This window comes from Schistocerca americana, chromosome 8 (genome assembly GCF_021461395.2).
Source record: "Schistocerca americana isolate TAMUIC-IGC-003095 chromosome 8, iqSchAmer2.1, whole genome shotgun sequence".
In the NCBI taxonomy this organism is placed as follows: domain Eukaryota; kingdom Metazoa; phylum Arthropoda; class Insecta; order Orthoptera; family Acrididae; genus Schistocerca; species Schistocerca americana.
In genome coordinates, this window is record NC_060126.1 from 494,298,101 (window position 1) to 494,325,797 (window position 27,697).

Sequence of the window (27,697 nt, forward strand, 5' to 3'; positions counted from 1 at the left end):
AGAACTGACACCCCCGCATCCAACTGTGCGTGTGCGTGTGTGTGTGTGTGTGTGTGTGTGTGTGTGTGTGTGTGAATCGCCTAGCGCTGGATTTGTGAACTGGACTTGCGAGGCGATGGGACAGGTGCGTAGGCAGGACATGACAAGAAAATCGTCACGCGGGGGGATAGACAGTGAAGCTGTGACTCTCCTGTGACTTAAATAACGGCTTATAGAATGGTCGTGGTATACAGTTTAGGATTCTAAAGAGGTCCTGATGTTTTCTGCAGGAAAACAAACCTTCAATACAGATTTCGTCGCAAACCATTTTCCTTCCTGCACGTGAACAGGCATTGTAGCAGTTCACCAGTTAACTTCGTCCGCTTGAATGCAGTTACGGATGCGAAAATTCAGTTCTGGCAATAAAGCGGCTAGCTGCCGAGCTAGCATTCTTTCTACATTGTCTGGTTTTTTTTTTTTTTTTTAATTTTTCTGTCCATGAGTGAAAACAAATCAGCTTAGGGTTAGAAATTGATTAATGTTGAATCTCTGCGTTGCTCTGTGTTGATAAATCTTTGCTTCTCAAGATTCCTCCCAAAATGTAGTCCATTTAGTTCACAAGAGGCTACAGAGTGGACAATAATTTTGTTTATTAGAAAACAGCGAAGCAAATATAGTTTGCGTGCTGTCAAACTGTTTAATGGCTTACAGTGGAAACAAATTGCGACATAGCTTCTGACCAAGGCCAAATCGTTTGGGGAAAAATAGGTCACTTGATCGACGGTGAAGCAGACGGCGTTACAGCTAATTGTAATAGATAGGAAGTATGAAAATCGGCTACACAGTCAGCTGAACGTCAAAGTAATCTAGTCATAAGATTTTTTCCCTAAGAATTTTCAATGGGGGGATTCACACATATCGTCAACGCAAGGAGCGTCAACCATGGCGACACTATTTTGGTCCGTGTTTTGGCGCTAAAAGGTCTCCGAGCAACTATGCACGTTGCACACGAACTAATCACTATACAATGAAGACAAGTTGCCTTCGTTTTTCGAATACAGACCGACAGCACTTATTTACCAAATGCCGGGGAGAATTGTCTCTATGGCTGCAAAACTTCAGATTTATTTATTTATTCATGTACAAGGTTGCAGTCAGAGAAGGAATTTTAGGGAAATGGTTTACAAAACCTTTATTTAAAATGCATCAACAAATTTTCACAAGTTTTGTACCAGAGTAAGTTCGGCTGTGGCTACATGACACAAGTTGTCTGCCTTTCACAACTGATGCAGTTGTGCCCGATTAAATATGATAACAAGAGACGCACTCATGCCTCTGCTGAAGTTTTCTAGGAAATGTACGCTCTCAGTTTACCCAAAAGCGTATTCGGTTGGAATCTATTCTATGTACGATATAGGTTACATCTCAAACTGAAAGGTTGAGGTGGATACCACGACGCCTCTTTGCTTGGGTGAGTGCGCTGCAATGCGGCGATTTCTATCAAAAAGGTTGCCGACTGCATGTAAATGAGCTCTACCTGTTTCGGAAGGAAAATGGCGAGTACTGTAAATTCTGTCTTCAGTTACTGCAATTACTAGACAATTCTTACGAATATTTGAGGTGAAGGGGAAAACGCCACGTCACAAAAGTTAAAAAACGCTTTAACTTCGTGACATCACTTCCCATTTCCCACCACCGATTAGCATCGTTGATAATTTAATTTTTATACGTGTGTATTACAAAAATATTTACCTAGTTTCAATGACACACGGCATTAAGGATCTCATCAATAGACGGTGTTCCGAGTATGGTTTATTATACTGTAGTCGTAGTATGTGTGACTGCAGGGTATAAAGCTTTTGGAAATGAGGTTATGAGAACACAATGATTAAGTTAAAAGGTGAAAGTAGATGCTGTTTCTGACACATAATGTATGGATAAACTTGGTGCATGTGTGTGTGTGTGTGTGTGTGTGTGTGTGTGTGTGTCTCGGTGTCTGTGTGTGTGTGCGCGTGTGTGTGTGCGCGTGTGCGTGTGCGTGTGTATGCAAATATTTTTTCATTAATGACATGTAGGTATGTGGTTTCACAACTGGTCACTTCATTCTAAAACCAGTAAAAGTTAATGCAATACTGGCAGTATATTCAGCTAATTATGTTCTAGAGCAGCCACGCTTGCCCAGGAACTCGAAAAATAAAGTCACAAAGTTCACGCTAGCAGTGTTTTTTCCGAATGGTGATGATGATGTCTGGTTTATGGGGCGCCCGTACGAAGTCCCAATTTTTACACAGCCCAAGTTTTGTACACAGTCCATTGAAGCCACTGTCACGAATGAGGATAACACAAACTCCCAGCACCCGGGCAGAGAAAATCCCCAACCCGGCCTGGTATCGAACCCGGGACCCCATGATCCAGAGGCAGCCACGCTAGCCACTAGACCACGAGCTGCGGACGTTATTTCAGATGGAGTACAAGCTTTTAATAAAGGAAGTAAACTGTATTACAGTGTCTTCTAGTGCACTTGCACAAAGAATAACTCCAAAATTCGGTATAGAACAAAAATTTGATATTTCGTAGTATTTGCGATGCAAGAACGATGATGTTCGATTTTAAATTAGTCTTGGCGGCATCGTGAATAGCATCCATAGTGCCACACAAAAACTCTGAAATTGTACTTTTCAGGACGTGGTGTAGCTCTAAATATTGGAAAAGATGTAATCGCCAGATGTCAAACATCGAAGTGTCACTTCTAGCTATACTTTAGTGTGAGTATAGAATTTTTTTAACAGAACTCGACACGCATTGCTATACGTACTCGAAATCTTTACCTTCATGGACTGTCATTCAGCATACGAGGGTCGGTCAAAAAGTAATGCCTCCCATTTTTTTTCTACTTAAAGAAATTAAGTTAAGTGAAAAATTTGAATTTGGCGCCATTCCTCAAACCTTCTTCTGCAATCCACTGCAGTAGTAACTTTCTGTGTCAACAGGTGGCAGCACAGCAGAAGTTTGTAAGATGGCCGACATCGATGTTCGTTTGAGACAGCGTTGTGTGATTGAATACTTGAATGCAGAAGGTGAAACGCCCATACGCATTCATGAAAGACTGAAGAAGGTGTATGGTGTTGTGACAGTGGATGTCAGCACTGTTAGACGATGGGTTCGTCGTTGTAAGGAAGCTGAAGGGCAAACACCGTTGACTGACGAAAAGCGGAGCGGCAGGCCGGTGAGTGCAGTGACTCCACACAACATTCAGCAAGTTGATGACATCATTCGTGGTGACCGTCGGGTGACTGCAGATGAAGTGTGTCGCATTATTTCTCTTAGTAAAGGCAGTGTGATCACGATTATTAAACAATTGAGGTACTCAAAAGTTTGTGCACGGTGGGTTCCAAGAATGTTAACCGATCAGAATAAAGAGGCAAGGAAAACAATAGCCTCCCAACACTTGCAGCGCTTAAGTTTGGAGGGAGATGAGTTTCTGAAAAAAATTGTGACCGGGGACGAAACATGGGTGCATTTTTTTGAACCCGAATCAAAGAGGCAGTCAATGGAGTGGCGTCACACAAGCTCGCCGAGGAAGAAAAAATTCAAAACTGTGCGATCGGCAGGGAAAGTTACGGCAACAGTTTTCTGGGATACAGAGGGTGTGATTCTGGTTGATTTTTTGGAGCAGAGATGCACAATAAATTCTGTTCAATACGTCACAACCCTCAACAAACTTAAAGCACGTCTTCAGCGAGTTCGCCCAACAAAATCAATGGCAGATGTTCTTCTTTTGCATGACAATGCAAGACCACACACCAGTCGTCACACCTCTGACGAGATTGTCAAAATTGGATGGGAAGTTTTGCCTCATCCCCCATACAGCCCTGACCTGGCACCATCAGACTTCCATCTGTTCGGGCCACTAAAAGAAGCTCATCGTGGGATTCATTTTGAAGATGAGGAGGCCGTCAAAACATCCGTGCGTCAATGGCTTAGGAAGCAGAGCTGTGATTTTTACCGTGCTGGGATACATGCCCTTGTTCAAAGATGGACCAAAACTGTAGAGATGGGCGGAGATTACATTGAAAAATGACAAAATGATCCTCAATGTTGTGGTTTTCAACCTATGTAATTGCATTTAAATTTCCTGACAATCAAACGTAGAAAAAAAAATAGGAGGCATTACTTTTTGACTGACCCTCGTACGTGTGAAAGACAGTCATAAAGTTTGGAATAAGATACTCTGAACGCTTAAAGCTCTGGAAAGTGGAAACACATACGTACAACATATTTACGAAGTTGTAAACCACTTCATGTAACAGTATCACCACCTTACTGGCATAAAAAAGCCAGTAAGCAGTAATATCAACTTGTAGTAAGCTTCTGACTCGGAGGATTTTTTTAGATTATAATTTACACTTACTTGTAGTTTCCAATAAACTTGTGCTCTCAGTCTATAGATACCAAACAATATCCTAATCATGATATCTTTTTTCCTCAAGATGCCACAAACTCACCCACTCTAGGATTAAACTTATCTTTTTCTCGTAGTCCATGTGCTGGCAGGGGTAAAATACAGGGAGGAAAAGGCTATTTACAATTTGTACAGAAACCAGATGGCAGTTATAAGAGTCGAGGGTCACGAAAGGGGAGCAGTGGCTGGGAAGGGAGTGAGACAGGGTTATAGCCTCTCCCCGACGTTAATCAATCTGTATATTGAGCAAGCAGTAAAGGAAACAAAAGAAAAATTCGGAGTAGGTATTAAAATCCATGGAGAAGAAATAAAAACTTTGAGGTTCACCGATGACATTGTAATTCTGTCAGAGACAGCAAAAGACTTGGGAGACCAGTTGAACGGAATGGACAATATCTTGAAAGGAGGATATAGGATGAACATCAACAAAAGCAAAACGAGGATAATGGAATGTAGTCGAATTAAGTCCGGAGATGCTGAGGGAATTAGATTAGGAAATGCGGCACTGAAAGTAGTAAAGGAGTTTTGCTATATGGGGAGCAAAATAACTGATGATGGTCGAAGTAGAGAGGATGTAAAATGTAGACTGGCAATGGCAAGGAAAGCGTTTCTGAAGAAGAAGAATTTGTTAACATCGAGTATAGATTTAAGTGTCAGGAAGTCGTTTATAAAAGTATTTGTATGGAGTGTAGCTAGGTATGGAAGTGAAACACGGACGATAACTAGTTTGGACAAGAAGAGAACAGAAGCTTTCGAAATGTGGAACTACAGAAGATGCTGAAGATTAGATGGGTAGATCACATGACTAATGAGGAGGTATTGAATAGAATTGAGGAGAAGAGAAGTTTGTGGCACAACTTGACAAGAAGAAGGGACCGGTTGGTAGGAAATGTTCTGAGGCATCAAGGGATCACAAATTTAGCTTTGGAGGGCAGCGTGGAAGGTAATAATCGTAGAGGGAGACCAAGAGATAAATACACCAAGCAGATTCAGAGGGATGAAGGGTGCAGTAGGTACAGGGAGATGAAGAAGCTTGCACAGGATAGAGTAGCATGGCGAGCTGCACCAAACCAGTCTCAGGACTGAAGACCACACACACGCACACACCTAGTCCATATTCTGTGTGTGACGATGTCTGTCGATATTAACGAAAATACAAACTGATTTGAATTTCATCGATTGTCGTCCGACGTCTACAAGTTTTCACGATGAGTTCGACTACTGAGTGACAGCGATCACAGCGGCGTACTCATTTGAAAACCTCGGTCGTCTTCTGCGGATTTCAGTCGTCGACGGAATCCACCGATGTCGGTGCCTCTGTGACCGCAACGTTAGCTCGGCACCGGCACGTGAAGAAACGTATGTGGTCGTGCCACTCCTGTGGCTCACCAGCCACACGGGCATGCTACCCATAATCGGTGCGGCGTCCCGCTGCTGCTGCTATTGCTGCTGCTGTTGCTGTCCAAAGGCACTGTCCACCATTTTAATGTTGTTCACCTTGGTCGCCCACCTACGTCGTCCACTGCCGCCGCCCGCCCACTGAGTACAGAGCAGTTAGCCATGCTGTTGTTCTCTCTCCTGCGCCACCCGCAGGAGCCACCAACGTTCGGCACCGGGCTTCAACTCCTGGGCCGCTGCAACCTTGTGCAGCCTACCGCCGCCACCACCCAAGCTACAACCACGCGGAATTCGCCAACGTAAGGCACACAGCTGCCAAACACCGGATTCCATGTGTTACGACACGATTAGTGTGCTGCAAGATTTGCTACTAGTATGTACCAAGTACCGCAGACATTTGTTCAGAGAAGAACACTGGCAGTGTAGTTTCAGCTCTCTGAGACTGCAGATGTGTGTGCAAGTTGCGCTTGCGTGAGTGTGTGTGTGCGTGTGTGTATGTCTTTCTACTGCTGACAAAGGCCTTAATGGCCGAAAGCTATGATTGTTTGAACCTTTTTATTGTGCCTATCGCGGCTCAGCATCTCCGTTATATGGTGAGTAGCAACTTTCCTTCTCTCGTATTGAGAATCACATAAACATATTTGCGGTAGCATCGACATCAAACTCTGTTTCTACATTCATGATTAAAGATGATACCCAGGAATTATTGCTCGTTCCTGCTGCAGAACTAAAAAGAGCTCATAAAGATGTCAAGCATCATCAATCCTTGAGTTCTACATCTACATGTACATTTATACTCCGCAAGCCACCCAACGGTGTGTGGCGGAGGGCACATTTCGTGCCACTGTCATTACCTCCCTTTCCTGTTCCAATCGCGTATGGTTCGCGGGAAGAACGACTGCCGGAAGGCCTCCGTGCGCGCTCGAATCTCTCTAATTTTACATTCGTGATCTCCTCGGGGGATATAAGTAGGGAGATGTAATATATTCGATACCTCATCCAGAAACGCACCCTCTCGAAACCTGGACAGCAAGCTACACCGCAATGCAGAGCGCCTCTCTTGCAGAGTCTGCCACTTGAGTTTCCGTAACGCTATCACGCTTACCAAATAACCCTGTGACGAAACGCGCCGCTCTCATTTGGATCTTCTCTATCTCCTCCGTCAACCCGACCTCGTACGGATCCCACACTGATGAGCAATACTCAAGTATAGGTCGAACGAGTGTTCTGTAAGCCACCTCATTTGTTGATGGACTACATTTCCTAAGGACTCTCCCAATGAATCTCAATCTGGCACCCGCCTTACCAACAATTAATTTTATATGATCATTCCACTTCAAATCGTTCCGCACGCATACTTCCAGATATTTTACAAAAGTAACCGCTACCAGTGTTTGTTCCGCTATCATATAATCATACAATAAAGGATCCTCCTTTCTATGTATTCGCAATACATTACATTTGTCTATGTTGAGGGTCACATGCCACTCCTTGCACCAAGTGCCTATCCGCTGCAGATCTTCCTGCATTTTGCTACAATTTTCTAATGCTGCAACTTCTCCGTATACTACAGCGTCATCCGTGAAAAGCCACATGAAACTTCCGACACTATCTACTAGGTCATTTATATATATTGTGGAAAGCAATGGTCCCATAACACTCCCCTGTGGCACGCCAGGGGTTAATTCAACGTCTGTAGATGTCTCTCCAATGAGAACAACATGCTGTGTTCTGTTTGCTAAAAACTCAGGCACACAGCTGGTTCGATATTCCGTAGGCTCTTACTTTTTTTATCAGGCGACAGTGAGGACCTGTATCGAACGCCTTTCGGAAGTCTTTTTGCCGAACCGTAAAACTCAATGCTGCAATATATCCTGACTTCAAAGTCGCCGCAAAGCAACGTTACACAGCCACGACTAAAGCTCCAGCAATTGTTAAAAATATTCTGGCAGTACACTTTGTGTCCAAATGCATAAAGCTACTGCAAGAGGTTTCATTTTGGCACAGGCGCTGACTCACCGAACCATAAGGCTAAAAGATGTTTCCTTTAGTAATTCAGTAATTTACCGAAACTGACGGAATCCTACAGAAGCTGTTGAAGTTTGGTTAGGTGAATAACGAAACAGAGGAGATGATTGCAAAGTTTTATATAGACACATTAAGAGAACTGTAAATTCCGTTAGATAAATTAACCGCTTTTTGTGGAGACAGTTCCATTACCAGTTTCTGAGGGCTTCATCGACGCGGCTAGTGGAATGTGTTTCACCAAATTAAAAAAGAACAAGAAAAAGAAATAGAAAGAATTTGATGCCCTGCCCATAATCTCCACAACACGGTATCAAGCTACGTAAATTGAAGGTGGATAGGGGAAGAAAGGGAAGGAATGGGAATGGATCACTGCCGTTTGCTGCATCGGAACATTAGACGGGATCAGGGGCGATAAGCGAAAATGTGCAACAGGCCGGGATTGGAAACCGGCTGCTCCTGCTTGCTGGGTAGGTGAGTAACTAACTGCAGCATCCGCAAAACTGCGTTATAGCAATTGTGGAGACTATCTTGGCACGACTCAAGGCCGATTAACACTCCCACCGAGTCCCACCGACCCGCAGTCCCTGCCCACTTCCTCCACTTTCGCAACTCTAGGGATTCCCACAAAAGGTCGGAAGTAATTGTGCATTCACACTGACGAAGGCAGGTCAATTGCCCAGCTAGGCTACTCAGTTATACACACATCATAAAAAGTTTTGCTTCACCCCGATCTACAGAACTCCTGTAGATAGACGTTAACTGCGGATATTGTATCATAGACACAGTTCCTTTGACTGTTCACAGATGTCCCTAAACCCGCGCAAAGATGTAAACAATCATGCATGAGCAGTGCCTATTAGACGGAGGGGGTCCGACAGCCGATCAGTTCCAGTTATTACACCAGGTAGGACGTACACGGCTCGTATTGTCTGTAGTTCAACCATGCCTAGACGGCCTATAGCGCGATTTGATCGCGTCCGCAATGTTACCTTGTGCCAGGAAGGGCTCTCAACAGTGGAAGTGTCCACGCGTCTCGGAGTGTTGAGTGATGCTCTCCGTGCAGCCACAGAACGATGTGTTACGACTCAAACTGTGCGCAGTAGGCTCCATGATGCGCAACTTCACTCCCGACGTCCATAGCGAGGTCCATCTCTGCAACCACGACACCATGCAGAATGGACCGCTCAACACTGACGTCACGTTCTCTTCAGCGACGAGTGTCGCTTATGCACTCAATCACACAATCGTCGGAGACGTGTTTGGAGGCAACCCAGTCAGGCAGAAAGCCTTGCAACACACTGAACAGTGAGTGCAGCAAGGTGGCAGTTTCCAGCTGTTTTGAGTTGGCATTATGTAGGGCCGACGTACGTTGCTGGTTATCACGGAAGGCGCCATAACGGGTGTACGATACGTGATGCCATCCTCCGAGCGACATTGCAACCATATCGGCGCCACACCATATTTGTGTGGCATTGTTCTTCATGGACGACAATAAGCGCTCCCATTCGCGCACATCTTGTGAATGACTTTCTTCAAGCCACAGGGGGTAGCCGCGCGGTCCGTGGCGTCTTGTCACGGTCCACACGTCTCCCCCCGTCGGAGGTTCGAATCCTCCCTCGGGAATGAGTGTGTATGTCGTCCTTCGCGTAAGTTAGTTTAAGTTACATTAAGTAGTGTGTAAGCTTAGGGACCGATGACCTCGGCAGTTTGGTCCTATAAGGCCTTACCACAAATTTCCAAATTTTCCAAACTTTCTTCAGGATAACTACATCGCTCGACTAGAGTGGCCAACATGTTCTACAGACATGATTCCTATCGAACATGCCTGGGATGGATTGAAAAGGGCTGTTTATGGACGACGTGACCCAAATCGCCATTGAGGGGTGGGACAATGCGGATCAACAGTGCCTTGATGAACCTGTGGATAATATTCCACGACGAATACAGGCACGCATCAAAGCAAGAGGACTTGCTACTGTGTATTAGAGATACCGGTGAGTATAGCAATCTGGACCACCACCACTGAAGGTCTCGCTGTTTGGTGGTACAACATGCACTGTGTGGTTTTCATGAGCACTAAAACTGGCGGAAATGATGTTTATGTTGATCCCTATTCCAGTTTTCTGTACAGGTTCCGGAACACCCGGAACCGAGGTGATGGTAACCTTGCAGGCTGTGGCTAAGCCATGTCTCCGCAATATCCTTTCTTTCAGGAGTACTAGTTCTGCAAGGTTCGCAGGAGAGCTTCTGTAAAGTTTGAAAAGTAGGAGACGAGGTACTGGCAGAAGTAAAGCTGTGAGGACGGAGCGTGAGTCTTGCTTGGGTAGCTCAGTTGGTAGAGAACTTGCCCGCGAAAGGCAAAGGTCCCGAGTTCGAGTCTCGGTCCGGCACACAGTTTTAATCTGCCAGCAAGTTTCGTATCAGCACACACTCCGCTGCAGATTGAAAATCTCATTCTGGCACTAAAATTCTGCTTACTGGCTTAAGACACCTTAAATTACTTCACAGAGCAACAGTCTTTCGAAGTATAAAAACAGAAATACTTAGGAATACACAAGACGAGAGACACAGTGAAGTAAATCTCAGAAAAGAAGAAAGGAAAGATGTACCCAATCACGTAAAAACTCCTCAAATTATTTCATGGGGTATCAGGCTTATGCACTTCATTTAGTTAAAATAATATAAGTAGTTTCATATGTAGATTAATTAAGGATAATCTAGGCAAATGGAGATTAACATAGTTTAAATTTGACCAAGTTGTCGTCTGAATGGTAACTTGTTTGCAGAACAAGTAATGTAGATTTCCTAAGAAGATAATTTTAATCAACATTATTCATAAATTACTGTGGAAAACTGGACATACAACAACATTGTCCAACTGCAAAACGAGGATCTAGTATGACCTCAAATATCTGTGTGGCGTATTCATTAAGTGTAAGGGCGTAGCAAATATCGTATCATTATGTCATGATACGCCAATTCAGTACCCCTCTAAGTTCATTTAATTAATCTAGTAAGGTAAAATGCGAAAATACGTGAATAAAGCACAATATATAAATTAATGGCAAGGAGAAACATTTGACGCGACAGAAGAGTATGTCTGTAAACAAACTTGAGACTGAGACAGAGGCGTTGCGTCCATGTGGGTAGAACCACTAGTTGTATTCGCGCGGTCTGTAGTGCCTTGCTAAGGTTTGCGCGGATCCTTCCCTCCTCCCCTCCCCCCTCCTCGTCAGAGGTTGGAGTCCTCCTTCAGGCATGGTTTGTGTGTTGTCCTTAGCATAAATTAGTTTGATTAAGTAGTGTGTAAGCCTAGGGACCAATGACCTCCGCAGATTTGTCCCTCAGTAACTTACCACAAATTTCAAAACTTTTTCCACGTGGGTAGCTAGGCAGGGAAGATGATAGGTGTATGTGACGTCACTGAAACATGACACAGCCCAGAAGCTTGAGGGGCAGGAGCGGTGCAGTACGGCATGGTATAGGTATGACTGGCGGACAAGGGGGGGGGGGCAAAGGGGGAGAACGCGTTGTCGCTATAAAGGGTGCAGCTGTGGAGAGGAGTTGGAAAGGCATGCTGGTACTGAAATTATAGTTGGGGACTCGGTGCGGTAGGCACAAGGGATGATTAAAGGCAACAGGGGCAAGAGGAGGTGGCTCTTCCAGCACTCGGCACAACAAATTTGATCTTTCTAAAGCGACCTTGAAATTTTTTTTCTTGAGCACGGCTTCAAATGGTTCAAATGGCTCTGAGCACTATGGGACCTAACATCTGTGGTCATCAGTCCCCTAGATCTTAGAACTACTTGAGCCTAAGTAACCTAAGGACGTCACACACATCCATGCCCGAGGCAGGATTCGAACCTGCTACCGTAGCAGTCACGCGGCTCCGGACTGATCGCCTAGAACCGCGAGACCACCGCGGCCGGCAAGCACGGCTTGTGGCCTGTACGTAGGGACCAGCTGGGACCTCGTCGGAACACTCTGAACTGGGGATCTAGAAATGGCAGAAACATTTGGTACATCATGTTCTTTGGAAGATTTCACTTTTTTCAGCAAGTATTTTCTCCATTTTACGTATTTATAAAACAAGATAGAAATCAGCTTGTAGTTAAACTGGCACAGTGAAATTGATTTCACACTCCTTGAAAGCAGCCGATCTTTTTCATCAGTCCCCTGGGCGGACATAAGCGAAAACACACTTTCCACAGTCACGTTGTGTGCAGAATAAAACACAAACTCGCATAATTTTAGCAGTTGGCATTTGTGTTCAGGGTTTTCGGCTTCCGTAAGAAAGTAAATCCACCTTTCTTCCATGAAGTGTTTAGACTTTTATTCTTCCAAGTCATGCTTCATTTCTAAATAACTCTTCAGATACACATACTCCGCAAAATAATTGCCGTCAGAAATCTTTGCTCCATTTTTAGTCAGGTATAAACAGCAGTATTTTCAATCATCACCCAATTTTGGGTTACAGATAGCGTTATTCTATCGAATGCTTGATATTTATTAAAAGAAACAGCACATTTATCTAGGCACTCAAATGCTGTGGTGCAAAAAGCCTTTGTCTCTTCCTCAGGTTTCGAAATGAAACTAATTACATTGGTTAAGGTTCTCATTGTTTAATTTGTTCAAATTTCATCTTCGTTTGCATGGCAATAAAATTAACAGCCTTCCTTTTGTTCATACGTCTTTGAGTATAGAGTAATATCTTTCTTGTTTAAATTATAATATCTTTATTCTTCTCCACGCTTTTCATTTTTTCTTTTCAAACAAGGTAAAGTTTGACTGCAGAAACATAAAAGAAATTTCACTGATCGGGCTACTGAAAGAAATGTGAAATATTTAGGTGGCCTGTCTTTGGCGTCGAAAAATTGTTTTAATGGAATCCAAAGCTTAATTATTTTCCTCTGGCATTGTTCATTAACGACAGCCGTATTGTTTTTGAGTGAGATAGATGAGTCTGATGATTGACATCACCGAATAAGCTGAGCTCTTTCAGCCTGTCTGTTCTTACCGTGTGTATTGAAAAATAATTAAATATTTTCATGACGATTATTTCAATGTCGACAGTCAAGAATCCAGCAGCACTTGGTAGAGTTACACGAACGCGTGCTGCCAGTTCTTTCGGATGGAGACACTACGCAATGATACACACATCAAAAAAAGTTTACCATCATCATACACACATCAAAAAAAGTTTACCATCATATCGACAGTCAAGAATCCAGCAGCACTTGGTATAGTTACACGAACGCGTGATGTCTGTTCTTTCGGATGGAAACACCACGCAATCATACACGCATCACAAAAAGTTTTAATCTGCCAGGAAGTTTCAGAATTTTAGTATTCGAAATCCGTTGGTTTTGATGTGGAGGCCTTGCTATCACCTAATTAGATGCATAACTCCAGTATTTTGTCAGTATACTGTCTTTTTAAAGTTGTGCATATTAAGAGAATCTACCTAGACGCTAAATATTTCAATGAATGCTTTTAAGAATTGTATTTTATTGAACCGTCGTAACAGGTAAACCTGCAAGATTTAATTGTGTCTACCTTGGGAGTTATTCTGCACCTCTTTTTAATCTTAGAAGCAGAAATACCCCTTCAAGTGGAACAATCTTCTTATATTTGATCACTTGTTATTTTACCGTTGCTATAACTCATCGCTATTATGATAGGGTGTATGGTACATTCCTGGCATTGTAAGGAAATCAACTACTTTCCTGTAGCAATCAGTTAGAAATTTGCCTGCTATTCTGAATAGGGATAGGCTATGTAGTACAAGGAGAGATTTCATACTTCTGCATTTTCACGTGACTTAATGTACATACGTAAGTTATTATGGTACAATATCTACTGGACAGAGTAGCAGAGTAGCAGGAAAGAGTAGCATGGAGAGCTGCATCAAACCAGTCTCTGGACTGAAGACTACAACAACATCTACTGGACCTGCTAAATGAATTCTGCATTCTGTTGAAGCTGTCTTAGTATGTAATAGTTTGTGAAGTTCTGTGCAACTATTACCTGTAACTAATAGATAAAAAGGATGTAGCAAGACTTTTCTTTTGTTATCACCCTTTCCAGGTGTAATTAATCCACTTCTTAACCATTTCAGGTGTTAAGTTACCATGAAGTGGGTTTGTTTTGTTCGTCACTCATACACATTTATTTTAGACAGTTAAGTATTTTGCACTGTCGATGATACATTTTTGTGGTATTAATTCCACTATGTAATAATGAGATTAAAATTTGTCAGACAACACAAACAACTATTCATTTCTAAGGGCGTCTGTACCTGTAAACCTTTAAAAGATCCGTGGTGATTAAGTTCAACCAATATCAGCTCACTTACTACATGAATTTTAGCACTGTAAACCATAAATTATTAAAGGATATCTTTTGGTTTATCAAAATTCATTACATTGTGGTACTGTGGTCATTCTTTTACAATTCTAAATTTTACAATTTACTAAGAATATTACATCCTTGCTCAAAATTGAACATTTACTATTTTAGAATTAATTGATCTCATGAAATTTCATCAACTTGATTACATGGAAGTCCCCTCCCACTTACAACAAAAGGAAAGAAAATTTAGTAACAAATTCCTCCTGCAGCATTATGGCTCGTACTAGTACAAACTGTCTTTCCAGGTGGTGGAAGACACCATGTTTCAAACAAAATTAATGCCAACTCCCCTGGAATGGTAAATAAGTGTACAAGGTGGCAGCCTGTGAACGAATTTTAGAGGATTGGTTTACAAAAATTTTATTTCAGGGTCCTCAGTCACGTTTTTACAGTTTCCTTGCTTCCAGAGTAATTTCGGCTGTGCCTAGATGATACAAGTTGCTTGCCTTTCAGAACCGAGTCAGTTCTATCCTTTTAAAGATGCTGACAAAATACGCCCTCAGCCCCCCGCTGAAGCTTGCTGGCTGATTCATGCCATCGGTTTCGCCAAAAGCGGGTGTGGCGAAGTGGGTCATGTGTGTGGATTCTGGAGATTTCTGCAGAGCAGAACACAGTCTGTCTTGCGATCGAGACCTCAAGCGGAACAGAAGTCTTTCTCGAGAAGCAAAGCCTCTGGATCTGAGCACTATGTCTCGCCCCCAACAGAACATAACGTGAATCGCTACCCTCTCCAGTTACTCATATTATTTAGTTCACTCGACCTCCCAGACTAGCCTACATCTGGTAACTCCCTACACCAGGCGCACCCCATGCACTCCATACATTCGAATATATTCTCTTTATTCGACCATATTTCCTGTCCTGCCATTTAACATGAGCCCGCGAAGCTCACGCGAGTAGCGCCGTCTGTCGCCCAACTTGCACTTTGTCATCATAGTTTGGATGCAACAACCTCCCCCAACCCGTACATTGTAGAGTTAAAGGCACCCACGCTTTATCTTACGTCTGACATGACATTGTTATTTTTCTTGGCATTGTTCATTCTAATAATAATAATAATAATAATAATTCTGTCAGAGACAGCAAAGGACTTGGAAGAGCAGTTGAACGGAATGGACAGTGTCTTGAAAGGAGGATATAAGACGAACATCAACAAAAGCAAAACGAGGATAATGGAATGTAGTCGAATTAAGTCAGGTGATGCTGAGGGAATTAGATCAGGAAATGAGACACTTGAAGTAGTAAAGGAGTTTTGCTATTTGGGGAGCAAGATAACTGATGATGGTAGAAGTAGAGAGGATATAAAATGTAGACTGGCAATGGCAAGGAAAGCGTTTCTGAAGAAGAGAAATTTGTTAACATCGAGTATAGGTTTAAGTGTCAGGAAGTCGTTTCTGAAAGTATTTGTATGGAGTGTAGCCATGTATGGAAGTGAAACATGGACGATAACTAGTTTGGACAAGAAGAGAATAGAAGCTTTCGAAATGTGGTGCTACAGAAGAATGCTGAAGATTAGATGGGTAGATCACATAACTAATGAGGAGGTATTGAGCAGAATTGGGGAGAAGAGGAGTTTGTGGCACAACTTGAGAAGAAGAAGGGACCGGATGGTAGGACATGTTCTGAGGCATCAAGGGATCACAAATTTAGCATTGGAGGGCAGCGTGGAGGGTAAAAATCGTAGAGGGAGACCAAGAGATGAATACACTAAGCAGATTCAGAAGGATGTAGGTTGCATTAAGTACTGGGAGATGAAGCAGCTTGCACTGGGTAGAGTAGCATGGAGAGCTGCATCAAACCAGTCTCAGGACTGAAGACCACAACAACAACAACAACAAGAACAATAATAATAATAATAATAGTTGTAATAGTAGTAACAATGACCATGCTAGAGTCCAAAAAGCTATGAAACGTATTTAGTAAAACAGCTACTTGCCTAAAAAACAATATTTATCTCAGTTTTTACTCGTATCACGTTTTGTCCTCCTTTATTCATTAGTTCACATGTGTGGACTATTTCAAATGTATAGATTTCTTGACGACGTTCAAAATTTCCGTTATATTTATACATACAATATAACACACCCACCTACCCAACGACACACACACACACACACACACACACACATACACACACACACACACACACACACACACACACACATCTTATTTCAGCCGAAACAAATATAATCACAGATAGATGAATCCTCAACATCAGTCCAATGTTTCTTCAACATAAGCTGATTTATACAAGAACATTAATAATCGTTCTTCATTGTCCGCATATTTTCCCAATAACACACTTTCACTGTTTCCCCTTTGCGACATGCAACATTCATTCGATAATCTTCACTAGCTTGTACTCTGGCAGCCTCACTTCGTAGCACCATGCCTTTCCTACGCACCTGAAGCAAGCAAAAGAAGCCAAAAGCAACAGAGGGGCCATTATTATATTACGAAAATTTACATACAGTGTATATTTTTGATTCATAATTAATGAATAAAGAAATGTGCTCTCTGCTGTTCAGTTTCTAGGTACTCTACAGGCTATGTAGGAATGGAGATGCTAAATAACCACTTAATATAGCTCTCAAGACAGATGTCCATTCAAAGCTTTTTATTGTGAATAGCAGTTTATCGCATAAAGTGCGCCGTACTGTTATGAGATTTTTCCGGTTACATAAGCCGCTTCCTACGTTGGTTAGAACCGTTCTTATTTCTCGCCTTGTAACGTGTTCATCTCTATTTAACCGAGGAGTACTGTTTGCTTTCAAGTGCGCAAGTGTTCGAAAATAATATATATATATATATATATATATATATATATATATATATATATATATATATTGTAAGTCATGAGTCGTGATATTGTTTTCTAGATTTATTTCTGGAGGATGGTCCTATGGTCAAATTTGGAGTGTGTTTTTTAATAGCCTTCTTCTCATGATTCACTAAGCTATGTGTCTGTGTACTACTATAACACTATTATTATTAATTTTCTTGTTTGGTGGACTGAGTGAGAGCATAAATTAGAGGTTCGTTTGTGTGTGTGTGTGTGTGTGTGTGTGTGTGTGTGTGTGTGTGTATGTGTGTGTGTTTCTCGCGACGGTTTTTTCATATGATAGTGTCGATATGTAATTGGTAATCGACGCGAAGATTGAGAATTCTGTCTTCTCCAGAAGTTAGATTTATGGAATAAAATTATATGAGGGGTGTTTGAGTCCCAAGATCACACGCGAGTAATTATCGAAACTATATAGTTTATATAAGAATTTACAGCTTGCAGTTGCAGATTAAATTTATGCACACCTAATTACAGATAGAAGCAATTTACTGAACGATCAACTGTATCTAAAATATAGGGCATACTTCGAAGGCTTCCTACCTATACTAGGTTTACAATAATTCATAATGCATGTGACCTCACAGTTTGTGTAATAATAGATCCTTTCCGACAGATGTTCATACGAGATTTGTTGGTCAGTTTAGAAAGCTCTGTAATAGAATGTAAAACGTAGTCATGCTGGATACTGTAATTAACTTACAATAGTAAAATATAAAATTAATTCATAGCAAAAAGGTTAGCTGACGCGTGCGTAAAGAGAGTTTGACTCTATACGTCTCGCGCATGCGCGTCGCTCTCTGTGAGGCAAACCGCGAAGCCCTCGCGGTCCCGCAGTCTCTAGTCACACGACGAGAGCCATACAACGGGCTCGAAGTGAATTTCTGCAGTTGGTTTAATAGAAGTGACAAAACCTTATGGTTATGCATCACGTTTTATGAAGTTGACGTAGGACATGGCCTGCTTTAGGCAAACATTTAAATAATAATTTATGCAAGTACTATACGTTGCATCCTGTAGGATGACCATACCTAATATAATTTGCTAGCGCATTATAATATTAACTTGTTGCAGGTTCCGAAGAAGACGTTATTAATAACGTTGAAATCTAGGTAAAAAAAATTAACCTGCAACTGTAGGCTGTATATTCTTATATAAACAATTTCAGCTCCTGTCGCTGCAAAAAAATTTTAAAAATTATATGGTTTAAACAATCTGATAGCTTAAGACTGCTTACTGACGCAATTTGTTCTCTTCTTAGTGATGTGAACAGTATTTAGAACCAGAATGTAAAAGTCTCCTATCACAGCAGAAAAAAGGCAAATATGTCCCCGGAAGAGTTAGGGATATCAAGAATGGAAAGTAGCTTTTCGACATAAATAGCAGCATGGATGACATTTCAGTGAAAATATCTCGACACATTTTTGTGCCAAATGTAATTAACAAACCTAGTCAAGTATAAGTATGGTTGGCTGAAATAACTGCAAGGACTGCGACACAATTTCTGCACAAAAATATAATATAAACTTTTCAAACCTGTACTGAAACTGAAGAAATTATACTTGTTCTCTCCGAAAACAAATATTCTACGAGGTAACGTATTAGTATTTGAAGTAAACGCAGTAAAAGATTTTCTGTTGGTTGAAAATAAAGTGACGTTTTTGTGACAATTATTTACATAACAGTCTGCGGCTTAGTTAAATTTCCCGCTGGTTATCGGTAAAGGCCGGCCGAAGTGGCCGTGCGGTTAAAGGCGCTGCAGTCTGGAACCGCAAGACCGCTACGGTCGCAGGTTCGAATCCTGCCTCGGGCATGGATGTTTGTGATGTCCTTAGGTTAGTTAGGTATAACTAGTTCTAAGTTCTAGGGGACTAATGACCTCAGCAGTTGAGTCCCATAGTGCTCAGAGCCATTTGAACCATTTTATCGGTAAAGATTTAAGTGCTCAGTCAAACAGTATATCATTTTGTACAGGGCTGAGCATAATTACAGTTTAGTACATGCATTGCTCTGCACGTCCGAAGATTTTTCGATAAATAAGGAATAAAATTTTTCACGCATATATAGTGAAACGGTAATCAACTGTAATAACTAGTTTTTTAATTATATTCAAATGCTGCGCCTAAAATGCATCTTTCTACGAAACACAGTTTCATGAGTAAATACGTGATTTTTCGTACGTTTCTATAGTCATGTGTTACATCACCAACAACTTTAACCTTGACACAATTCAGTGCACCTTTAACCCATACGGACACAGACTCTGATTCATTTACTTTATTACGAATCCGTGTCCTAAGAACCAACGGCATTGTAGACAGTTTGATTACCGTAAAATGCTACCATCTAATATCATCCATATCTCTTTAAACCGTCTCACAACCTGCGGGTCGCGTTAAACCGGATTTTATGTTCAACCTCAGACCACTACATCGTGAGAACGGACAGATCTTTCACAAAATAAGATGGCGGTCACTAGGCCATAAATTACATGTCTTTGTCTACCTTATTAAGAAATTTGAACCGGTTCGCACTAATTTGAAACACAGAAGTGACGCTTGTGAAAAAAAAGCAACTCACGAAAGACCAATTTTTTAAAAGTAAATTCCAAATTAAGGTAGATTTTTGAAATCGAGTATTCAGTCTCACAGTAAGAATGCTTGTTCTTTTTATTTAATTTATTTTAAACTATTTCCTCTCACTCGGTTCACGTAAGAAAGAATTTTACGTGCTACAATTAAGTATCTCGAAAACGGATAAAGATTATTGGGTAAAAAATTTACCTTTGACTTTATCCATTTATCTGCCTTCGTGAAAAATTGGAATCAGTTTCCACAAGTTTATAGTACAGAAGTGGCACGCTTCAAAAACCTATCAGAAAATAATGTTTTTGCATGTAAAATCCACACGACCGAAGACTTTTCCAAACGGGTGGAAATTATCTTAGGCCTAAGTCCCATGCACTGGCAGACGAAATCTGAACTAACAGTCTCGCTTTAGTCCGGAGCTATTTAAGGGTGGCTGTTTTTGCATGCAAAGTCTGAACGAAGGTGCCTGCTTTTGCACGTAAAATCGGAAGAGTGCACAAAGAAATGGTACCATTAGCTGGACATTAATTTCAACCCAAGTAAAATCTTTTGCAAAATGAATCAATCGATTCGCACTATTTGTCTGGGCGCCAGGTCTGGTTCGTCAATGAAACCTTGTGTGATGTACTTTAACTTAAGTATAGTAGACAGAAGTTCGAATGGTTATACAAAAGGACTCTGGTCTGGGCGAAACCAAAAACTTTTCACCCCGTATTGCCAGCTCAAATAGGAACACAGCAGCAAGACGCCCCACCCCCAAACGCGATTGCGCGGGCGGCCTCCTCAAATATATGTTACAACGATTACGCGCTAGAGTACTGAAAAGTTATGTCATTGATCATAACGAAACATTTCTCCCACTGTACAGGCAAGTGCATTATCTCAGTAGCTCCATATTACTATTACGAAAGTTTGATTAACTAACTAACGTTACTATCACCAAATCTTATTGACCACAATTTAGTAGTAAGTTTGAAGTTCCTGCCAGTAATGAAAATTCCAGTAATGAAAATTGCTTTACGTTTATTTATGTAAACTTGTGTGGTACCAACAGCAGTAAAATTTTACCATAAATTTGCCCACCTTTAGTAGGAGAAGCATACTAGTAACTGTTAATTTTTTTTTAAAACGACTGTAAGAAAGATTATCTTACTATTTTCAAACAAACGAGCGAAAACTTGTTGCAGCACTATTCAAATCGAAACCTGGTGTTCACTTGAGAATGGCAAAAAGTCAGCAACTATTTGCTACTTTTGAGTACAGAAGATACGTGCAGAATTAAATTTAACATCCAGAAATTCCTTGCTGCTATTTCAGATAAGGCTTTTCTATAACAAGGGTAACAGAGCGGACTCTGTCGATGCGTACAGTGGCATGTTCTCGTTTCCCCACAGCAGAAACTAAATGCGCAGAATTTCTATGTAGCACAGTCTGCGACACCACATTTCTCTCCCTTTATGGAGCGTGTGCTCTGTCTCTCTCTTCTGCTGCCTCTCTCTGTCTCCCTCCCTCCCTCCATCTCTCTCTGTCTGTCTCTCTCTCTCTCTCTCTCTCTCTCTCTCTCTCTCGCATGCAACCAAAGTGACGCGCGAGGTTTGAACCGCACACGACATTCCAACTAAAATTTCATTAAATGCGCTCGCGGACCTATCTCTTCGTAAAGTGAGGTCACAACGACGGACTTCAGCTTTTGTGCTGGAGTGCAGCAGCCTTACATCCGTGTCGGGCTGACACCATTTGCTGGACAGTAAACCGCAACAGCCTTTGATGTGACGTCGAGTGTATGGAGGACCAGAGGCGTGTAGTACATAACTTACGAGCACTCAGCTGTGGGAGAGACGCCGAATGAAAGGCCGAAACATTTGTGGTCTTAGCAGAAGGACCGCGAGTGGAGCACCGTTATGAAGCTCAACAAACGGACACAGATCTGCTGATGGTATTTATTTCTGATGCACAATCATTGATGACACTCTAGTAACACGGTTCTCAACCTATTTTCCTTTGCGCCACATGAAACTGTTGTATACTTTCGCGACAGCCCTGCATGTAATTTTTTCCCTTGATACAAATAAGGAAACATACACAGTACATATAACATTTTTACTATGGAACGATTATGACATGCAAAGTTTACAAATTTATTACTCCAAGCAAATATTAGCTGCTAAATTTCACATGCACGAGTTTGTTTAACTGTGCGAGTTTAGGAAACATTGAAAGTCACATGACGCACCTTACATGTGTTTATAACACACCAATGTGTCACAGCTTGACAGGACCGAGCGAGGTGGCGCAGTGGTTAGCACACTGGACTCGCATTCCAGAGGACGACGGTTCAATCCCGTCTCCGGCCATCCTGATTTAGGTTTTCCGTGATTTCCCTAAATCGCTTCAGGCAAATGCCATGATGGTTCCTTTGAAAGGGCACGGCCGATTTCCTTCTTCATCCTTCCCTAACCCGAGCTTGCGCTCCGTCTCTAATGACCTCGTTGTCGACAGGACGTTAAACACTAATCTCCTCCTCCTACAGCTTGACAGTTGAGAAACACTGATTTAGTAGGCCAGAAGCTGGTTAACAAAATAAATTAATGTAGCAGATCATTGAAATAGTTCAGTAAACTACTTATAAATATGAAAGCGTTATACTTTACAAGTATTGTGGCTAGGCTGGTTCCATCCCAAAGTACCGTTTTCCAAGATGGCGACGATGACGACATCCAATATGGCGGCGATGACGCCAATCAAGATGGTGGATATCGGCGGGAAGTCTGAAGTTTGGTGAGAAGTTTGTATTTTGGCGGGAAAGTGCCACGCACCCCTTGCCCCGAAAAATGGCGAGAAGTTCAAATTCAAACCGGATAGTGCGTCACACCCAACTTATCTCGACTAAGCAAAGAAAATGTCGGAAAAGAATACTTGTCTTTATTATTAAACCAATTGCAAGCAGTTGTGATCTCCACTGAGCATGGACTCCAACTGGCGTAGATCATATCCGTGCCAGCCGAAGGCGCCACCGTGACGTCAGATGATGACGCAAGTACCGTCGTTCATGGTGGCTGCACCCGGTGTATCCACCACGAGCTCCAGAGCGCAACTGGCTTAGTTCACATCGGTGCCACCAGAGGGCACTCTCCTCACGTCAGATCATGACGCAAGTACCGGTACTCAAGATGACACCACCCACTGTGTTCACCACGAACTCCAGAGGCCAACTCTCTTAGTTCATATCGTGGCCACCAGAGGGCGCTACCGTAAAGTCACTTGATGACAAAAGATCCTCTGCTATCTCGCACATGCGCGTTATAAACAGACACGCAGCGCGTTAGCAGCACAGGAGCCATCGCTTACGTCACACCCTCAGCCGCCACCTCCATAGAAGCGCCGGGCCTATTCATCTGTAAATAATGTAACTAAAGTAACACCCACATCAGACACCTAACCTATCAGTTACCTAAGTACTTAATTACATTTCAATTTTAATCATATTCAATAAGTGAATAAACGATTTCAATATTCAATGATCAAATGAGAAGTTCCACATTTTCGCACTATCAGTGCAGTGTACATTCATGACCCCATCCCTAGAATCCAGCACTCCTATTGGCTACTGCATTAGTCAAGTGATTAGACTTCATTCAACCTAGTACTTGGAATCAATTTCCATCAATGCCCAACTCACCTGGACTAGCAATCAAATAGTTATAGTCTCCACCAGGATCCTCAACCCAGCACCACACCCCCTTACCGACACATCTTGGTGGGCTAACGTGAACTAATAGTCACTAACTTGTACTAACCTGCACTAATGTGCACTAATCTGTACTAACATGTACTAATGTGCACAGTGCATGACGTCATCCAAGATGGTGGGGCAAAATGACGGGAAAACCGATCTGAACACAAGTCTTTACTTTGGAGGCGACGTCTCCACCATGAGGATTACTGTCCAACTGACATAGTACACGTTACTGCCAGCAGATCGAACTATCATCTCTGTTATGACCTAATCCCAGATGGTGATCTGTAGGGGCGACAATTATGCTAAAATTACTCAGGCTGTGCTAATCTGCTGGGGAGAGTAAGTAAGGAGACCGCTCTATATACTTTCGTACATTTTATTTAGAGATCGAATATATTAATCACACTGAGGCAAAACACTCTCCATCTTATGCTCGTGCTCACAATATAAAGTGTGCAGGCACACAAACAACTCCTAATTTACACAAATAATTTAATTACACACATTCATACTCCTCCTAAATAATTCAGCACAGGTATGTCTAGACACGCTCGGTACTCATTAACTGTCCAAATATTTCATAGCACAGCCTTCACACCTCCTCGCCAACCCCTGTCCAGTGGAACCGTGGCGCGGCCGTCAGCTGTCAAACCACGCACAGGCACCCGCCTGGGTCCCACAAGCGGCGACATCTCATTCATCCTTCTTTTCTGAGAAATTCCTATCCACATACGTGTTCTCCTAGACGCCTATGATGAAGCAATCGGGCGGGAGCGAAGACATATTTACAGGGCGCAAACGCTACAATGTCGTTTGCATGCATTTGCAGTCGACGTGGCCATTAGCTGTCAAAGCACTCACAGACGTCCATTTAGGGCCGCTCTAAGTGAGGCAGCCGCAGCTCGCGTCCCACACACTCCGTCACAGTCACCGAGACAGCGTTGTAGAATACCAGTGAAAGTAGCATGCCTCTATACAGCCACGGCTATACTGATGCCATAGCATTCCAAAGCGCGTTCACGCCAGTCTCATATTCGAGGCATCTCCAGGCGCCACTTGTCTTTACCATTGAAGGCACAATAGCACAGAGTGTGTTGACACACACGTTCGGCTGTGCATACCCACCCCCCAGCTTGACTGACACCTCGCCATTTAAAACATTCTCAATCTTATTCTTATATCACATGGTGCTTTGAAAAAAAATCAGCCAAGGCCAGATCTCCGTAATTTTATAGTGCCCCAGAAATAGTTAACGCCCGGTTTCTTGCTGTCTCAGCTTGTATGCGCGAAAATTCCTACCCTAACAGAACATGTTTACGAAAATATCGCCGAATCCATGTCGTCCCGGACATAATGCGATACCCTTCCTGCTCTCAACATACGCAAATGTTCTCATCGCTCCTATATCCCACCACAATCAATCAAGCGTTCTGATTCGCTCTTATCGAATTTACCAGTCCAGTTACTAATGGCGCCGGTATCAAAGCACCATCCTCCTTTTCTTTCTGTTGCTTCCTATGGTTATTTTGCACAGAGTGCTAAATTGCAGGTACAGTTTCTTCAATCTATAGGCCGCAAATCTGTTCTTTCTTTCTACAGACGCTACACTCAGTGGTAATTCACTATTTTACACTGATCACAATTTTGCACCTACAGTTAAACAAAGTGGTCTACAGATCATAAAATACACACCTGACCCGCAAGGATATCGGACTGTGAAACTGATCTCCATCCCGGCAGTATATCACCGAGTACCGTCTCGATCTAGTAAACATGCAATACATATCCCTCACCATACAACATCATCCCATTTACATCACCGAACCGAAGTCACTGTCAGAACTGATGTACAAAGATAGGCTCTCTTTCCCAACGATACATACGCCCTACTGTTTCTAATCCGGATCTGTCTGTTTGCTTGCCATTCTACACCCATCTACAGACTCGTCGATTACAAGAACACACTTATTTTCACGATAATATTATTTCATCATCGCCGTACTTCTCAATATCAAGCATACAGCAGTAGCCTCCCGGTCGCTACGCAACATAATTCCCAACATATAGACTCGAAACCATTTCTCTGTTAAGCCGAAACTTTAGCTATGTGGAGCGTCCTCTAGACCACTGAGTAACTAGAAACAAATAGAGTAAACTGGTATTTGTACTCTCTAATACCGAAGTCGGTGATGTAAGAGATTCCAGATGATCAATATTGTTTACAAGTCAACTAAAGTCTTTCCCATGTCTGGAGAACCAGCAAAATTGTGTTCAACACACCACAATCCATTTCCCTCAACTAAATAAAGGCGCAACATGTGGAGAAGCAGTAGACCGAACAATTTACATGGGAGGGAATAACGCTTCACTGTAAATGCACCATCTTCTCCAAGTTACACTTGATCACGAAAGCCGCCCAATAGTTCGCAAGTATTAGTTCGCAATTAGGTCGTCTAGAAGATGGCGAAGTTAACTCTGATACATTCCTACACTCCAACAGGTCCCTGCATTCTGAAAACTGCTTCCGTTAACATGGGAACGCGAATCAATACCACCACAGACTTCGCATGCACGGACACATTCCATAAAACCCCCCACATATATCTTCTACCATTATACGTACTAATAAATGTTACGATCGCGGTCTCAACTGAACGATATTCGGCAGTGAGCGAAGTGTCGGAAATACACTATGTTAACCGCTGAAGCGCAGGAAATACCTGTACCATCTTTACGACTAGACATACTCTTCCCTTTTCTACCACAGTACTGCAAGTCAAATCATAACCCTCCCTACAACAGCACATAGACATTTCCTTTACACAAACACATATACCTTATGAACCTGATTCTCATATGCGAACATATCACATACCCAGCGCTAAACTAAGAATAATATTACCTCATCAATAACTGGATCCATACGATACCAAATAATACTGATCGAAAATCAACTATGGGTGTGCATATCTCTTACGTTCTTCCTGCGATTCGTACCACCATGTAATAGACGTAATCGAGCAGACGATAAAGAAAAAATCCCGATCCCAACAACTACTGCATGTTACTCTCACAAGCGCTCTTGGTTCTACAGGTGCACCCAAGAATCCATGTTAAAACATATAACCGCTTTGCAAATCGAGGTACGACATCACCTCTGAATGAGGCGGTAATTTCTGGACAAATACCATGACGGTGATCGTAGAAATGTGTGTATTAACAGCCAACGTTGCAACCTCGGAATAAATACAATGATCTTTGAAAGAGATTAGGCTAAGGACCGTGGTATGCAAGCGCTATTTGCGACTCCGTCACACCGCACCCACCTAGATAATTCATTAGTTTTTGCAACGCATTCTGTCTCAAGGCCATATCAGAGGTTCAGTGATATATCCATTGAGTTATAGGCTAAGACATACATTAGTAGTAGATGATGTGCTGTTTGAGGTCGTAGAAGAAAAATATACACTAATTTCTCAGATCTCTAGCTGTATGTTAGAAATTATATCTGTTCAAACATATACGTGCATAGGCTTACACCCACAAGTCAGTCATATTTCACGCATATTTCCTATTGAAAACAGTCTTGAACACAATTTATTTAGTACGGTGACCGGTTTCGACCACTACTCTGCTCATCTTCAGACCAATGATTAAGAACCTCCTTCTGCTAGAGATTGTCTAGCAGAAGGAGGTTCTTACTCATTGGTCTGAAGATTACTACAGTAGTGGTCGAAACGGTCACTGTACTAAATAAATTGTGATCAAGACTGTTTTTAATAGTAATTATTTGTAACTTAATGATTACTGTCACTCCCATAATGTATTCAAAAGTAATTAATATTTCACGCACTCTCGTATCTCTAAACGAGTCAACTTCCTCGAACCTGTCTGCTACAGTAAAATTACAACCTAATTTTAATCACACCCTACACATCTTGCAGTCGCACCCATTTATACAGCTTTCCATAAGTGCTACTTACAATTTAATTTGGAGAAAGATATATCCAACACCTTCTGCAACCCGTGTGGAAACAGATCAAGTTATGTTACTGCAACAGAACCGGGTATTGAGCATTCGGTGGAAATGCGTTCAATGTCGTACATCCCCAGACTAGATTCAAGTACTACAGATCCCCAACATGCTATCGTTGTTATTCTATACCCACCACAACATATAAAAATTATAAACTATAAAAGCTCACCCTATTTACAAGTCACCTAGGCGTTGATGCAAGCGCAGTGACGTA

At 42.1% G+C, this 27,697-nt stretch overlaps 1 non-coding gene across 1 annotated transcript; it reads left to right on the forward strand.

Moving 5' to 3' along the window:
- Window positions 1-21,989: 21,989 nt before the first annotated feature.
- On the forward strand, window positions 21,990-22,062 carry Trnaa-cgc. The gene has a single exon. It is a non-coding gene; the product is annotated as a tRNA-Ala (tRNA).
- Window positions 22,063-27,697: the final 5,635 nt, after the last annotated feature.